This window comes from Octodon degus, unplaced genomic scaffold (assembly GCF_000260255.1).
Source record: "Octodon degus isolate 3935 unplaced genomic scaffold, OctDeg1.0 scaffold00279, whole genome shotgun sequence".
NCBI lineage: Eukaryota > Metazoa > Chordata > Mammalia > Rodentia > Octodontidae > Octodon > Octodon degus.
The window spans coordinates 89068-103658 of record NW_004524855.1 but is presented as its reverse complement, the minus strand read 5'-3'; the positions used below and the strand labels follow the sequence as shown (position 1 = coordinate 103658).

At 36.9% G+C, this 14591-nt stretch overlaps 1 protein-coding gene across 2 annotated transcripts in view; it reads right to left on the bottom strand.

The window, feature by feature from the left end:
- Positions 1-14591, bottom strand: part of LOC101589137 (solute carrier family 22 member 9-like) — an 88021-nt gene that overhangs the window by 5938 nt on the left and 67492 nt on the right. The gene's annotated exons all lie outside the window — the stretch shown is intronic.

Genomic DNA, 14591 nt, shown 5'->3' with positions numbered 1-14591 from the left:
GATAGTGAAAAAAAAGAAAAAGAGAAATGTAGGAGTTAAAAGAAGTTCTATAATGAGGACATATTGTAAGTACAACAGAGCACTGCAGAATGTGCTTGTTCAATAAGGGAAGAAATGAAATGACATGATAATTAGGTGGTAGCCAGATGGGCATGGAAGCCTGGGAAATTGAAGTTGATTGTTCACTTACTGTCAATGGAAGAAAGACTGTTTATCTTAAGCTCGTGGATAATTTTCTGAGCCTTTATCTCAATTTTGGGCTCATTTTACTTTAGAAAGTCTTGGCATGTAGTATCTTCAGGAATGAGATGCTTAGAATTAAATTTAAAATGAAATCAGTGGAGATCTTAGTTTAGTATGGTTTATACCTAGACTTGTTTTTTAGCTTAGAATTATCTGATAGTTTTGCTCCTTACTAGGTAGATACTTTGAAGAAGGTGATTGAGTATCTCTATGCTTCAGTTTCCTTCTTCTTAAAATGAAGAAGAAAATAAGGACTAGAAGAAGCAGGATCAGGAAAGGGACAGGGGAACAAAAATAGTAATAACTTTCTCACAAAGATTCCTTAAGCCAATCAGGAGATCACAAATGTGCACCTCAAATTACAGTGATGCCTTAGTTCATAACAATTCTTCTCCACTGTTGGGGGGAGTGCAGGCTGGTACAACCACTGTGGGAACTAGTGTGGAGATTCCTCAAAAAGATGGGATTGGTGGTCCCATTCAACCCAGCTATTGCCTTCCTGGGTGTTTTTCCAGAAGAACTGAAAGCATCATACCCCAGAGATCTATGTGTCTCCATGTTTATATAGGTGCAGTTTGTCATACCTAAATCTTGGAAACAACCCAAATGCCCATAAACTGAAGAATGGATAAAAGAGATGTGGTATTTTTATTTACTTTCTAAAAATACAATACAAAATAGTAATAAAAAACAATTAGATATGATACAAAATTTCACTAAGCAAAATCATATGAAGTTGACAGTATTTGTTGTATTTCATAGTGTTGTTTTCAAATTTGTTGTTCAGATTACCAGATATATACATGCAAAATTGTGAAAAAAAAGAAAAACAGTTATGAGAAATTAAGAAGAGAGAAAAAGGCAAAAAAAAAAAAAGGAGACAAGAAAAAACAAAACAAAAAGCATTAACTGCTCCTTTCCATAGACCAGCAGAAGAGCACAGTATAATTATCCAAACTGTCCTGTTTACATACACAAATATATCTCTTTCCCCCACTTCCTCTCCTGTCCTTCTCCTCAGTAATTCCGTCATTTTGAACAACTTTATTCCATTTCCACAGTGAGATGTGGTACTTTTTATACAATGGAGTACTACTCAGCTATAAAAAAGATAAACTCAAGGTTTTTATAGGTAAACTAGAGACTATACTCATTTTTTTTTTGGCAGAACCAGGGATTGAACTCAGGACCTTGCATTTGCCAAGGAAACGCTTATTCCACTGCGCCATCTCCCCAGCCCCAAGACCATACTCACAAGTGAAATAAATCTGACCCACCTATATGAACATTGTATTGTCTCACTAAACACCTGAAAGAGTAAACAAAAGGTACAATAGATACTGTTAAAGGGAAGAATCTGTTCAAAGGGAAGGAACAACTGGGATGAGGAAAAGGACAAAAGAAAGAGGGAAAGGAATATTCCTCTCCTTTTTTTTCTCTTAACAACCTTTATTTTTATTTTTTAGATTGCACATGGTAAATAAATTACTTAAAAACTTAAATGAAAATATCAGGGGCTGGTGAGATGGCTCAGTGGTCTAAAGCACCTACTTAGAATAAGCTAAGCTAAGCAAAGCACAGGGACCAGGGTTCAATCCCCCAGCACCACAAGCCAGCCAGCCCCGCCCCCTGGTGGGCTGAGCTGGCCACACACACACACAAAATAAATAAATAAATAAATAAGAAAATATCAGTGAAAATTGTCCAAAATAAAAATGAAGAAGAATTTACAGATCAGTCATATAATAGTTCATTGTGTCAAAATCAAGAAACTTATATTCATACAATTAGAATTTCCAAAGTAGAAAGAGGTGGGCAATAAATAAAGATTTAAAATCTCTGAATTTAGTTGAAATTATAACACATTTCCAAGAAAAATGAACCTTTTGCACAAGAAATTTTAATAAAATCATACTCAGATACACAAAAATGAAATTGTCAAAAACTTATTGCAAGAAAAAAATCAGTAAAGCATATACATTAAAAAATTAGCTATGGAAGAACAAAATTAAAAAGCATCTTATTCCACATTAGGAAGAAAAAAAAAGACCAAGTGTGTAAGAAACTAGAGTAATTAAAGGACTGAAAGAAAGGAAAAAAACAGATCTGTCCTCTTTGAATTTTATACTTAGCAAACATACCTTTGAAAACTAAAAGTAAGATATTTTTTCCAGTTATACAAACTTGAAATATTCTAATACCTCCAGACATAGCATATAAGTAATAACAAAAAGCATTATTCAGAAGGCAAGAGAGAGGAAGGGGCCGGGGAGATAGCTCCATGGAATAAGTGCTTCCCTGGCAAGCTCAAGGGACTGAGTTCAATCCCCGGTTCTGAAAAAAAAAAAAAAAAAAAGAAGGCAAGAGAAGTTGCTGTATGTTCCTTGATGAAGAACAAAGAGCTCTCAAAATAATAGTTATGCAGGACCACGTAAAATATATTAGATGAATCCATTTAAAAGGTCATTAAAGATTTCTATGAAACAGTATCAATATTAGCTTCTTTTTTTTTTTTTTTTTTTTTTTTTTGGCAGAACCGGGGATTGAACTCAGGCCCTTGCACTTGCCAGGGAAGCGCTTTATCCACTGAGCCATCTCCCCAGCCCAGTATCAATCTTATGTCAGGTTATACACATATTTTTTTCATATGTGTGTGTGTATGTATAAAAGATAGGGAAGAAGTAATATAAAGTCAATGGAAAATGGAAATATACTTTTTAAAGTTTCTAATACTAGGAGAAAATATACCATGTTTTTAAATAGATTGTAAGTCAAATATACAGTATAAATCTTAAAGCAAAAATTAAGATTAAGCAATATTCAGAAAATTAAATACTAATTAATTAAAAATTAAATGTTTCAAAACAATTGAACTAAGAAAAAGTTTTCATGACAGTAAAGAATTATTAAGAATAAAACAAGATAAATACCGGAATGACAAATAAATGACCAGCACTTCTAACAGGCTGGGGATAGGATATTGTACAAAGTTCTAGTGTGTTGTGGACATGGATAATGTCCATGACACTCACTGGTGTCCAGGTGTCACTTGTAGGACTGAGCTACTGCTATTTCCTTGATATCTACCCTGTAAACCCAGACAGAATCATGACCCATAGGGTACAGGAGAAGTCCATTTGTAGAGTATGCTGGTGGAAATATCTTGCTGCTGTATACAAAAGAATAACTGAAAGACTGCTTTTGTATACCTCTTTTTCTCCTGTGTTCAGTTGTTTACCTATTTGGTGGGTTCTTTCCATTCTCATTCATGGAGTTGTGGTCATTTTGCTCCTTCTCTAGAACATCATGTAGTAGTCTGTGTAGGCTTGGCTTTGTCATCATGAAATTAAGTTGTTCTTTGTCATGGAAGTATTTCACTTCTCCATTATACTTGAAAGAGAGTTTTTCAGGGTATATCAGTCTGGGTTGGAATTTGTTTTCTTGCAAGACTTGAAGTGCTTTGCTCCATGCTCTTCTTGCCTTGATGGTTTGTGAAGAGAAATCTGCCATTATCCTGATGGGTTTTCCTTTAAACGTGATCTGTTTGTTTTCTTTAGTGGCTTTGTAGTATACTGTTCCTGTGCTGAATTTCTGGGATCTTGATTATTATATGTCTGTGTGTGGTTTTAATTCGGTTGATGTTATTTGGAGTTCTATACGCTATGGTTACCTGAATGTCAGATAGTTTCCCCATATTTGGGAAGTTTTCTGCTATTATTTCCATCCATATTCTTTTCATATCATTTATATTAAATCCTTCCTTCTCATTGATGCCTATTAGTCTCACATGGTTCATGTTTGCATTGTCTTGCGGGTGTTGAATTATTTTTTCCTGCATCCTAGTTGTTTTTAAGAGATCTTTTCTTACTTTTTTACTAGCTGCAATGGTGTCTTTAAGGTCTAATAGTGTATTCTCATTTTCATTCAAATGGTTTTGCCAGCTTGTGATTGAGGTTTTAATTTCCTGTATATCACTTTATTTTTTTAAATTTTATTTTTATTTATTTATTTATTTATTTATTTATTTTTGTGTGTATGTGGCCAGCTCAGTCTACCTGGGGGCAGGGCTGGCTGGCATGTGGTGCTGGGGGATTGAACCACGGTCGCTGTGTTTTGCTAAGCTTGTTCTAAGTAGGTGTTTTAGACCACCGAGCCATCTCACCAGCCCTGTCACTTTAGATATGCTTCATGCATTCTATTTCTTTCCTATATTTCTTATTCAAGGACTCCATCATTTTTATATTCTGCTCTACTTTTTTTAATCAGTGTCTTCTTTAGAAGCACTTAGTACTTCTTTCAGTATAGCTATCATTTCTTTTTTTACTTCAGAAATTATTTTTGATCTGATTTCCACTATACCTTTCTATAGTTGTTTCTTTACTTCAGATGCTATTATTTCAGAGATTTCAGGTGTGTGATTTCTATTTTCTTCTATGCTAGTGTCTTCTGCATTTGTTCTGGGTGGACTCAGGCCCTGATATTGCATTTTATTCCTTCTCTTTGTCATTTTTCTACAGCACTGTCTTCTGACCTGTGGTATAGAGCTTAGATAGAGTTGTTACCTGAGTACCAGGTCCAGATTTACCAAGTTCAAACTCATCCAAGTGGGTGTGGCTTCAATCTGGTTGCTGTGCTGCACTTTTTCCTGATGCAGCCCTTGGAGTTGAACCCTCTGTGCCACTCTGGCAAGATGTTCAGCTCCCAAATCAGCTGGGTGTGTCTTGCCTCCAGCCTGTTTGCAGGGAATTCCGCTGCAGGTTCCACACTGGGCCTGGGCTCTGGGTTGAATGAGGATCTAGCAAGCCCTGGGTCATCTAACTCACATGACGGGCCTGGGCTCCGGGTCCTCTCACTCACTCTCCTGGCCTGGCCTCTGGGTAGAATGAGGATCTGTTGAACCCCAAGTGGTCTCACTCACATGCCTGGCCTGGACTCTGGGTTGAATCTCCTCTTCTTTTTAATTTCTTACAATTTTTAAAATCAATTTTGCGTGCTTATATCTGGTAATCTAAACAATCAATTTGAAGACAACATTATGCAACATGAGAATTACTGTCAAATTCCTATTTTGTTTAGTGAAATTCTGTATTGTTTCTAAAGTTCTATTTTTTTACTTTTTCTTTTTAAAACATAAAAAAATAATTCATATTTCTTGAATGACCAATGATGTTGAACACTTTTCATATATTTATTTATCATTTGTATGTCTCCATCTGAGAAGTATGTATTCTTTTCAGATGCCCAGTTTTTGACTGGGTCTTTGAATTTAGGGAACCTGAGTTTAAAAATTTTTTATGTGTTCTAGATAAAAGTCCTTTGTCTGAGACAGTTGGCTAAAACTTTTCCCAATTCATGGGTTTTCTTTTAACTCTGTTGGTAATTTCTTCTGATATTCAAAAACTTTTCATTAAGATGAGATCCCAGTTGTTGATTATTTGAAGTATTTCCTGTGCAGTTCGAGTTTTTTTTTACAAACTCTGCCTACCTCAGTGTCTTTAAGATTTTTTCCTACTTTCTCTTCCAGTAGATTTAATGTTCCTGTTTTAGTATTCAGATCTGTGATCCATTTTGACTTTAGGGCATGGTGTTAGACATGGGCCTACGTTTAGTCTTGGGCATGTTGAGAGCCAGTTTTTATAGCACCATTTATGAAAGAGACTATCTTTCTACCAGTGAACATGTTTAGTCCCTTTGTTAAATATAAGGTGGCTGAGTGTGTTTGTAGTTGTGTCTTCATCTTATAATCTGTTCTATTGCTTCTCAGGTCTGTTTTTTGCCAGTATCATGCTGATTTTATCATAGCAGCTTTGTAGTATAATTTCAAGTGAGGAATTGTGATACCTCCTTCCTTGTCTTTGTTGGTCAGGATTGCTCTTGCTATTCTAGATCTGTTCTGGTTCCAGATGAATTTTGGCAATGTTTTCTCTAGATCTGTGAAGTATGATAATGGTATTTTAATTGGGATTGCATTGAATCTGTATAACAGTTTTGGGAATATGGCTATTTTCACAGTGTTGATTCTTGAGCAAGAAATATCTTGGGCCAGTGAGATAGCTCAGTAGAATAAGTACCTGCCTGGCAAGAACAGGGTCCTGAGTTCAATCCCCTGTACAGAAAGAGAAGGGAGAAAAAGAAATATCTTGAGCATCCACGAGCAAGAAATATCTTTCCATTCTCTTAAATCCTCTTCAATGTCTTTTTTTCAGAGTACTGTAACTTTCACTTTGTTCATATTTCACTTCCTTTGTTAGATTGATTTGTAGCTATTTCATTTTCAGGGTAGTATTGTGAAATGTGTGGTTTCTTTAATTTCTCTCTCAGTGTGTTTATTGTTTGTGCACAGAAATGTTATTGATTTTTGACTGATGATTCTGAATCTACCTGTGCTCCTGAATTTGGGTTGTTAACTCTAGAAGTATTTTGGTGGCATTTTTGAGTCTTCTATGTAAAGTACATCTGTGAATAATGATAATTTAATCTCTTCATTTCTTATCTGTATTCATTTTATTTTTGTCTGTTGTCTATTTTTTCTGGCTAATGTTTCCAGGAATACACTGAGTAGGAGTGGTGACAGTGGTCATTCTTCTCTTGTTGATAATACCCTTTAGATTTGCTTATTGTATATTTTTATATCCGCAATGAGAAAAATAACTAAGAAACTTATTCTATCAAGCAAAGTTACCCTAAAATTAAAAAAATAAAGACTTTTTGGAGCCGGGGAGATGGCTCAGTTGAGTAAGTGCTTCCCCGGCAAGCGCAAGGGCCTGAGTTCAATCCCCAGTTCTGCCAAAAAAAAAAAAAAAAAAAAAAAAGACTTTTTGAGGAAAACATGAATCAAATGCATTCATGATGAGTAAGCCAGCATTGTAGAAGATAAGAACTACACACGGAACTGGATGATAAACAAAACTGTAGAAGCATAGGAAAGAATAAATTTTACTAGAAGAGCAGATAGGCAGATGAAAATTTGGAAGGAATCATATATTAGGAAAACATAATGCAGGAATTTGTATATAACCTTTAATAACAAGCCTGAATGTAAGTAGTCTAAATTCTCCCATTAAAAGATTAGCTGTTTAGACTGAAAAATAGGACCAAAATTTTTGTTGCCTGCAACACACCTTATTGGCAAAGGCATAGACTGAAAGTCAAAGGATGGCGTTATGAATGGGATCTAAGATCTCTCCCAAATATTTATTATATTGAAAGTTTAGCTATCAAGAGATGGGATTTGATGAGCTGAATGGTTCATATACATTCTAACTTTATGAAGTGGATTCACCCACAGGAATGGAGTCAATGAAAAATTTTAACAGACCTTTAAAGAAGAACTAGCACTAATGCTTATCAAATTATTCCATGAGTTATATAGGAAAGCAATATGTCTAACTCATTCTGTGAAGCTAATATCATCTGATGTCCGCACTGGGCAAGGAAACAATAATAGCAAGAAGAAATTTATTGAACAATACTTTTGATCAATAGAGAGAGATACAAATCCTCAGTCACTATTCACAGATCATATTTAACAGCACATTGAAAAATATCACATACCGTGATCAAGTTGATTTCTTTGCAGGGATAAAAGGATTGTTCATTATTCACAAAACTATAAATCTAACATACCACATAAATAGATTAAAGGATAAAAGCCACAAAGCATCTAAATAGATGCAGAAAAATTATTTGACGTAATTTTTTTAATTTTTTTGGTTTTTTTTCCTGCGGAACCAGGGATTGAACTCAGGCCCTTGTGCTTGCCAGACAAGTGCTTATTCTACTGAGCTATCTGCCTGGCCCCTATTTGACATAATTAAACATCCCTTCATGATAGAAGTCCTAAAGAAACTGGTTATAGAAGGATCACACTTAAGCACAATAAAGACTATGTATATTAGACCCATAGTCTACCTCATAATGAGTAAGAATAAATGGAAAACATAATATATAACATCAGGAACAGGGCTGGTGAGATGGCTCAGTGGTCTAAAGCACTTATTTAGAACAAGCTTAGCAAAGCACAGGGACTGCGGTTCAATCCCCCAGCACCACATGCCAGCCAGCCATGCCCCCTGGTGGGCTGGCCACACACACACACACACACACACACACACACACACACACACATAAATAAATAAATAAAATTAAAAAAAACAAAAACAATCAGGAACAATATAAAGTTGTCTACTATCACCAGTCATGTTCAATATAACACTTGAAATTTTACCCAGAGCTATCAGAAAAGAGAAAGATATAAAAGGATGTAAATAGGAAAGCAGAAAGTAAAATTACCCTTCTTTGTAGGTGACATGATTCTATACTTACAGACTCTAATATTGTCTACCAAAAGACTTATAACTAGTAAATTCAACAAAGTAGCAGGGTATAAAATCAACATACAAAAATCACTAAATTTTCTATACATCAGTAATGAATCTTTCAAGAAAGAAACCAAGGAAATAATTTTATTCACAATGGCTTCAAAAATAGTTAGATATAGCTTAACTACGCATGCAAAAACTCTATGAGGATGCTGTGGATATAGCACAGAGCACATCTTGCAAGTTCAAGATTCTGAGTTTGATTTCTGGTACAAAAGAATATATGAGGAAAATTATAAAGTACAAAAGAAAGAACTTGAAAGAGACATTAACATATGTAAAGACCATCCATATTCATCGATTTACAGAATTTATATTGTTAAAATGGCCATATCACAGGAAAAATCTCCAGATTCAATTCGGTCACCATCAAAATACTGATATTATTATATTATTCAAAGAATTAAAAATTCCTAACTTTTCATGTAAGCATGAAGAAAGTGAACAATGCTAAAGGTATGACACTTGACTTCAAAATTTACTAGTCTATGAATTTATTTTTGATTAAATTTGTTTCTTGTATGCAACATATTGTTATATCTTGTTGCTTGATCCATTTTGCCAATCTGTTTCCTTTTATTCATGAATTGAGGTCGTTTACATTAAAGGTTATAACTGACATGTATTGGCTTATCCTTGTCATGTTATTTTCTGTTGATGGTTCACTATATATTTAATTACTTGCCTTGACTGATGAATTCTTTCTATTGGTGTTCTTGGACTTATAGTCTTTATTATCTCTTTCTAAAATGTCCTCCAGATCATTTTTGAGAGCTGGTTTGGTGGTAATGAATTTCTTCAGTTACTTTTTGTCATGTTAATTCTCCATCAATTATTTTGTTTATTTTTATTTTTATTTTTATTTTTCAACAAATAATACACTGCATATATTCTTCTTAGTGGTTAATTGTCCATCAATTATTTTGAAAGATAATTTGTTTTTGTTTCTTTGGGATAGAGTTTCACTATGCAGTTCAGACTGGACTTGAATTTATTTTGTAGCCAAAGCTGTCCTCAAACTCTCAGTGATTCTACTGCTTCAGTCTTTTGAGTCACTACTCAGAAGTGGTGAAATTACAGGCGTGCACCACCACATCCGTCTTGAAAGATAGTTTTGCAGGGTACATCAATCTGAGTTGGAGGTTGTTTTCTTTCAGGACTTGAAAAACTTCACTCCAACTTCTCCTTAAGGGTTTGTGATAAGAAGTGTGTTGTGATTATCATAGGCTTTCATTTATATGTGATTTGTTTCATTTCTCTAATTGCTTTTATTTATGTATTTATTTACTTATTTATTTTATTTTAGGGAGGTATCTACAAGGTGTTTAGGGTCTCACTACTAGATCAGGCTCATAATAATCCACCCATTTACAGCCTCCCAAGAGCTGGGATTACAGGTGCGCACTACCACACCCAGTCTCAATTGCCATCTGAGTGCACCCCAGGGACAGGGCTGGCACAGCAGGTCCAGGGATTGAACACCTGGCTTTTGCACCTACTTGCAGGTGCTTTAATCTGCTAAGCTATTTGGCTGGCCCTCTAATTGCTTTTAAAATTCTGTTCTTATGCTGAATTTCTGGAATCTTGATTATTATATGCCTTTTATGTAGTTTTTTCTAATCATGGCTAATTGGAGTTCTGTATGCTTCTTTTCACTATCAAACTATTTTTTCCATGCTTGGGAAAGTTTCTGTTATTGCTTCTTTTTTAAAGTTATATAAGTTGTACATATCTTTGATAAAATCTGTAGAGAATGGCATGATTTGTGTTATCTTCTTTCTCCAAACAGCATCACTGTGTAGTCATGAGAAATACACTGGACAAATCCTGATTGAGGTATATTTTACAAAACAATGAAGCATTACTTTTCAAAACTACCAAGATCATCAATAACAAGGAAAATCTAAGAAGCCATCAAAACTAAGAGAAGTTTGAGGGGATATGATTACTAAACACAGTGTAAGTTCATGGGTGAGGAGCTGGAAGAGGAAATTGTACAGGGAAATAAATGGAGATAAAAATTTAAACAGGGATAAAAAATTTTAAAGTATGTAGCAAAGTGAAATTTTTTAGTATATTCAAAGGTATAACCTGGGTTATTGCTTCTGTAAACCATTTTTTTTAAAAAATGCATTTTGTACCGAGTCTCACTACACAGCTCAGAGCCTCCTGTTTTCAGCCTCCCCAGCAGTGGGATTACAGGCATGCATGACTACACCAGGTCTCTGTGGCTGCCCAGGGATGGGCTGGCACAGCATGTTGTGCCTGGGGTGCAACCCCCTCCCTGCACTTGCCTAAGCAGGAGTCTAGTCTGCGGAGCTACCTCACCAGCCTGAACAGGTTTTGATTTTTTTTAATAAAGAACTCAAAAAAAGATCATACCATCCAAGTTAAAAAAAAATAGGTATCTGAAACTAATACACACTTCTAGATGAACTAGAAATGGAAAATAAATATATGAAAAATGTTCAACATCCCTGGTCAATCAAGAGATGATAGTTAGGGGCTGTGGAGAAAGCTTGGCAGTCTAAATGCCTCCCTGGCAAGCACAAAGACCCGAGTTCAATCCCCTGTACCCTGTGCCATGCCAGCCACTGAAACTGAGTGTGGTGACACATGCCTGTAATCCCACCTGCTGGGGAGGCTGAGACAGGAGGATCACTATGAGTTGGAGCTGTTCATCGAGACCTTGTACCAAATAAATGAATAAAAGATTTAAAGAAAAGAGATGAAAATTAAAACAATGTTGAGACTTTGTCTCACTGTAGAAAGAGTGGCTATTATGAAGAAAGCAATCACTAATAAAGGCTGGAAAGGCTGTGGAGAAAAAGGAACACATCTCCACTATTGGTGGAAGCTATACTGGTGAAACTATTATCAAAATTAGTGTAGCTGGCCAGGGAGATGGCTCAGTGGAATAAGCGCTTCCTTGGCAAGCGCAAGGGCCTGAGTTCAATCCCTGGTTCCGAAAAAAAAAAAAAATTAGTGTTGAAATTTCTCAGATAAATAAGGTAGAGGTTCAACTTGACCTAGGAATTCCCCTTCTTGGTGTCTTTGTGGGAGAATTAAAAGTATCACACACAATGCTACATGCACACCTATGTTCATAGTAGCCCAATTTGTAATAGCCACATCTTGGGAACAGCTTAAGCAAGTGCTATCCAGTGGATTAATGAATAATGAAGGTGGGTTTTTATTTTTGAAAAAGGTAAAACAAAATTGTGTAACAAAAGAATAGGAGAATAAAGGGCCAGCCAAATAGCTTAGTGGATTAAAGCACCTGCAAGTGGGTGCAGGGGCTGGAAGTTCAATCCCTTGGGCCTGTCATGCCGGCCCCACCGCTGGTGTGCACTGAGATGGCAATTGAGACTGGGTGTGGTGGTGCATGCCTGTAATCCCAGCTCTTGGGAGGCTATAGACTGGTGGATCACTATGAGTCTGATCTAGTAGTGAGACCTGAACACCCTGTAGACCCTTCAAAAAAAAAAAAAAAAAAAAGGAGAACAATAGAAGTTAACACATTGTGTATTGTTATCTTCAAAGTAGTTACTCAGAATACAAAATATGGCATAAAAATTTCTCCAAACAAATTAGCACAAACCTTTTTTAAAAAAAGTTTTTAAAAATTATTTATTTATTTATTTATTTGGTACAGGCTCTCACTATGCATCTCAGACTCATAGTGATCCTCTTGTCTCAGCCTCCCCAGTGGGTGAGATTACAGATATGTTCCACCATGCCCAGTTTTGGTGGCTGGCTTGGCACAGGGCTGGCTTGGCATGCTGTGCTGGGGATCGAACTTGGGTCCTTGCACTTGCCAAGCAGGTGCTTATACTACTGAGCTATCTCCCCAGCCCCATAAAACATTTTTGCAATGAACTAAGGGAACCTAGTAGCACAATAGTCCCTTGCTATTTTGTGGTTTGACTTTGCAGACTCACTGTTTCATGGGTTTTCAAAAAATATTAATCTAGAGTGTGTGGGAGAGCTTCTGTACTCCCCTGTGCCCACTGGAGCCCTCCGGACCCAGCCCAGGCCCAGTGTACGAGTGAGAACTTCCACCATGCTCTCCAGACCTCTGAAGACCCAGCTCAGGCCTGGCATACAGGCCTGGTGTGAAACTGCAGCTGAAGTCCCTGCAGAGGCTAGGAGCCAGAACCACCCAGCTAATCCAGGAGCAGAACATCTTGCCAGAGGGGCACAATGGATTCACTTCCAAGGGCTGCAGCAGGAAGAAACTGAGCACAGCAGCCAGACCAAAGCCAGACACAACTGGATGAATTCAAACTTCAAAGATCTGCAAACGAATTTCAGTAGATGCTACGGTTATAACTGCAACAAAGTTCTACAGCAAAGGTCAGAGGTCAGTGCCGTACAAAATGACAGAGAGAAGGAGCAAAATGCAATCTCAGGCCTTGAGCCCACCCCAAAAAAGTGCAGAAGACACTAGCACAGAAGAAATTGAGAATCACATAGTTGAAATGTCTGAATTAATAGCATCTAAAGTAAAGAAACAACTGCAGAAATGTATAGAGGAACTCAGATCAGAAATAACCTCTGAGGGCTTCCCTGCACCCGCGGGACCTCTCCAGACCAAAACTCAGGAACACTCCATGAGTACGACCTTCTACCATACCCTCAGGACCTCTCCACCCTTCCGGAGCCCCTGCCTCCAAGCCCGCCCAATGAGTGAGAACTTCTGCGATGCTTTTGGGACCCCCAGATCCAGCCCAAACCCAGGCCTGGCTAGTGTGTGGGAGAGCTTCTGTGCTCACCTGTGCCCCCTGGACCAAGAGCACAACAGAGGGGCACCACAGATTCACTGTTGAGCCAGAGGGGCACAACAGGTTCACTTCCAAGGGCTGCAGCAGGAAGGAGCTGAACACAACAGCTAGAGCCAAGCCAGACAAAACTGGATAAACTCAAACTTAATAGATCTGTACCTGAATTTCAGTAGGTGCTAAGGTTATAACTGCACCAACGCTCTACGCTAAAGGTCAGAGGTCAGTGCTATATGAAATGACAAAGACAAGGAGCAAAATGCAATCTCAGGCCTTAAGCCCACCCAGAACAAGTGCAGAGGACACCATCTCAGCTGAAATGCATGAATCAACAGCGTGGGAAGTAAAGAAACAACAGCAGAAAGATATAGAGGAACTCAAAACAGAATTAATTTCTGAAATTAAAAAGAAATCTCTGAATTCATAGCATCTGAAGTAAAGAATCAAATACAAAACATATGGAGGAAACCCAAACTGAAAAAAACCCTGCAGTGAAAGAATTAATAACTGCTTCTAAAGAAGATATTGATTTTTTAAAAAAAGGAGATTGGAAAAATGATGGATTTCTTGAATGAGCAATACAGGAAATAGATCGCATGAAGCAGAGTCAAATAGATATAGAGGAACTTAAAATCTCAATCACAAGCCTGCAAAACCGTCTGAATGAAAGTGAGGATAGAGTGTCAGATCTTGACACTGGTGCAGCTAGTGAAAAGGTAAGAAAGGATCTCTTAAAAACAACTAGGTGCAGCAAAACATAATCCACAACATGCAAGATGATGCAAAGATGAACAATGTGAGACTAATAGTCATCAAGGAGAAAGATGGAGTCAATACAAATGATATAAAAAGAATATGGGCAGAAGTAATAGTAGAAAACTTCCCAAATATGAGGAAACAATCTGATATTCAGGTAACCAAAGCATACAGAACTCCAAATAGCATCAACCCAATTAAAAACACACCAAGAAGAAAAAAAAACCTTCTGGGGGCCTGCCCCTTAGCTCAGTTCTTTAAGTGGCTGCTTCAACAAAGCAGTCAGGCTCAGGTTGCTGTGGTTCAATCCCCACAACTCAAGCCAGCCAGTCATGCCCTGAAGGCATTTGGAACAAAAAAAAAAAAAAAGAAAAAGAAAAAGAAAAAAGAAAAGAAAAACACACCGAGACATATAACAGTGAAGATCCCA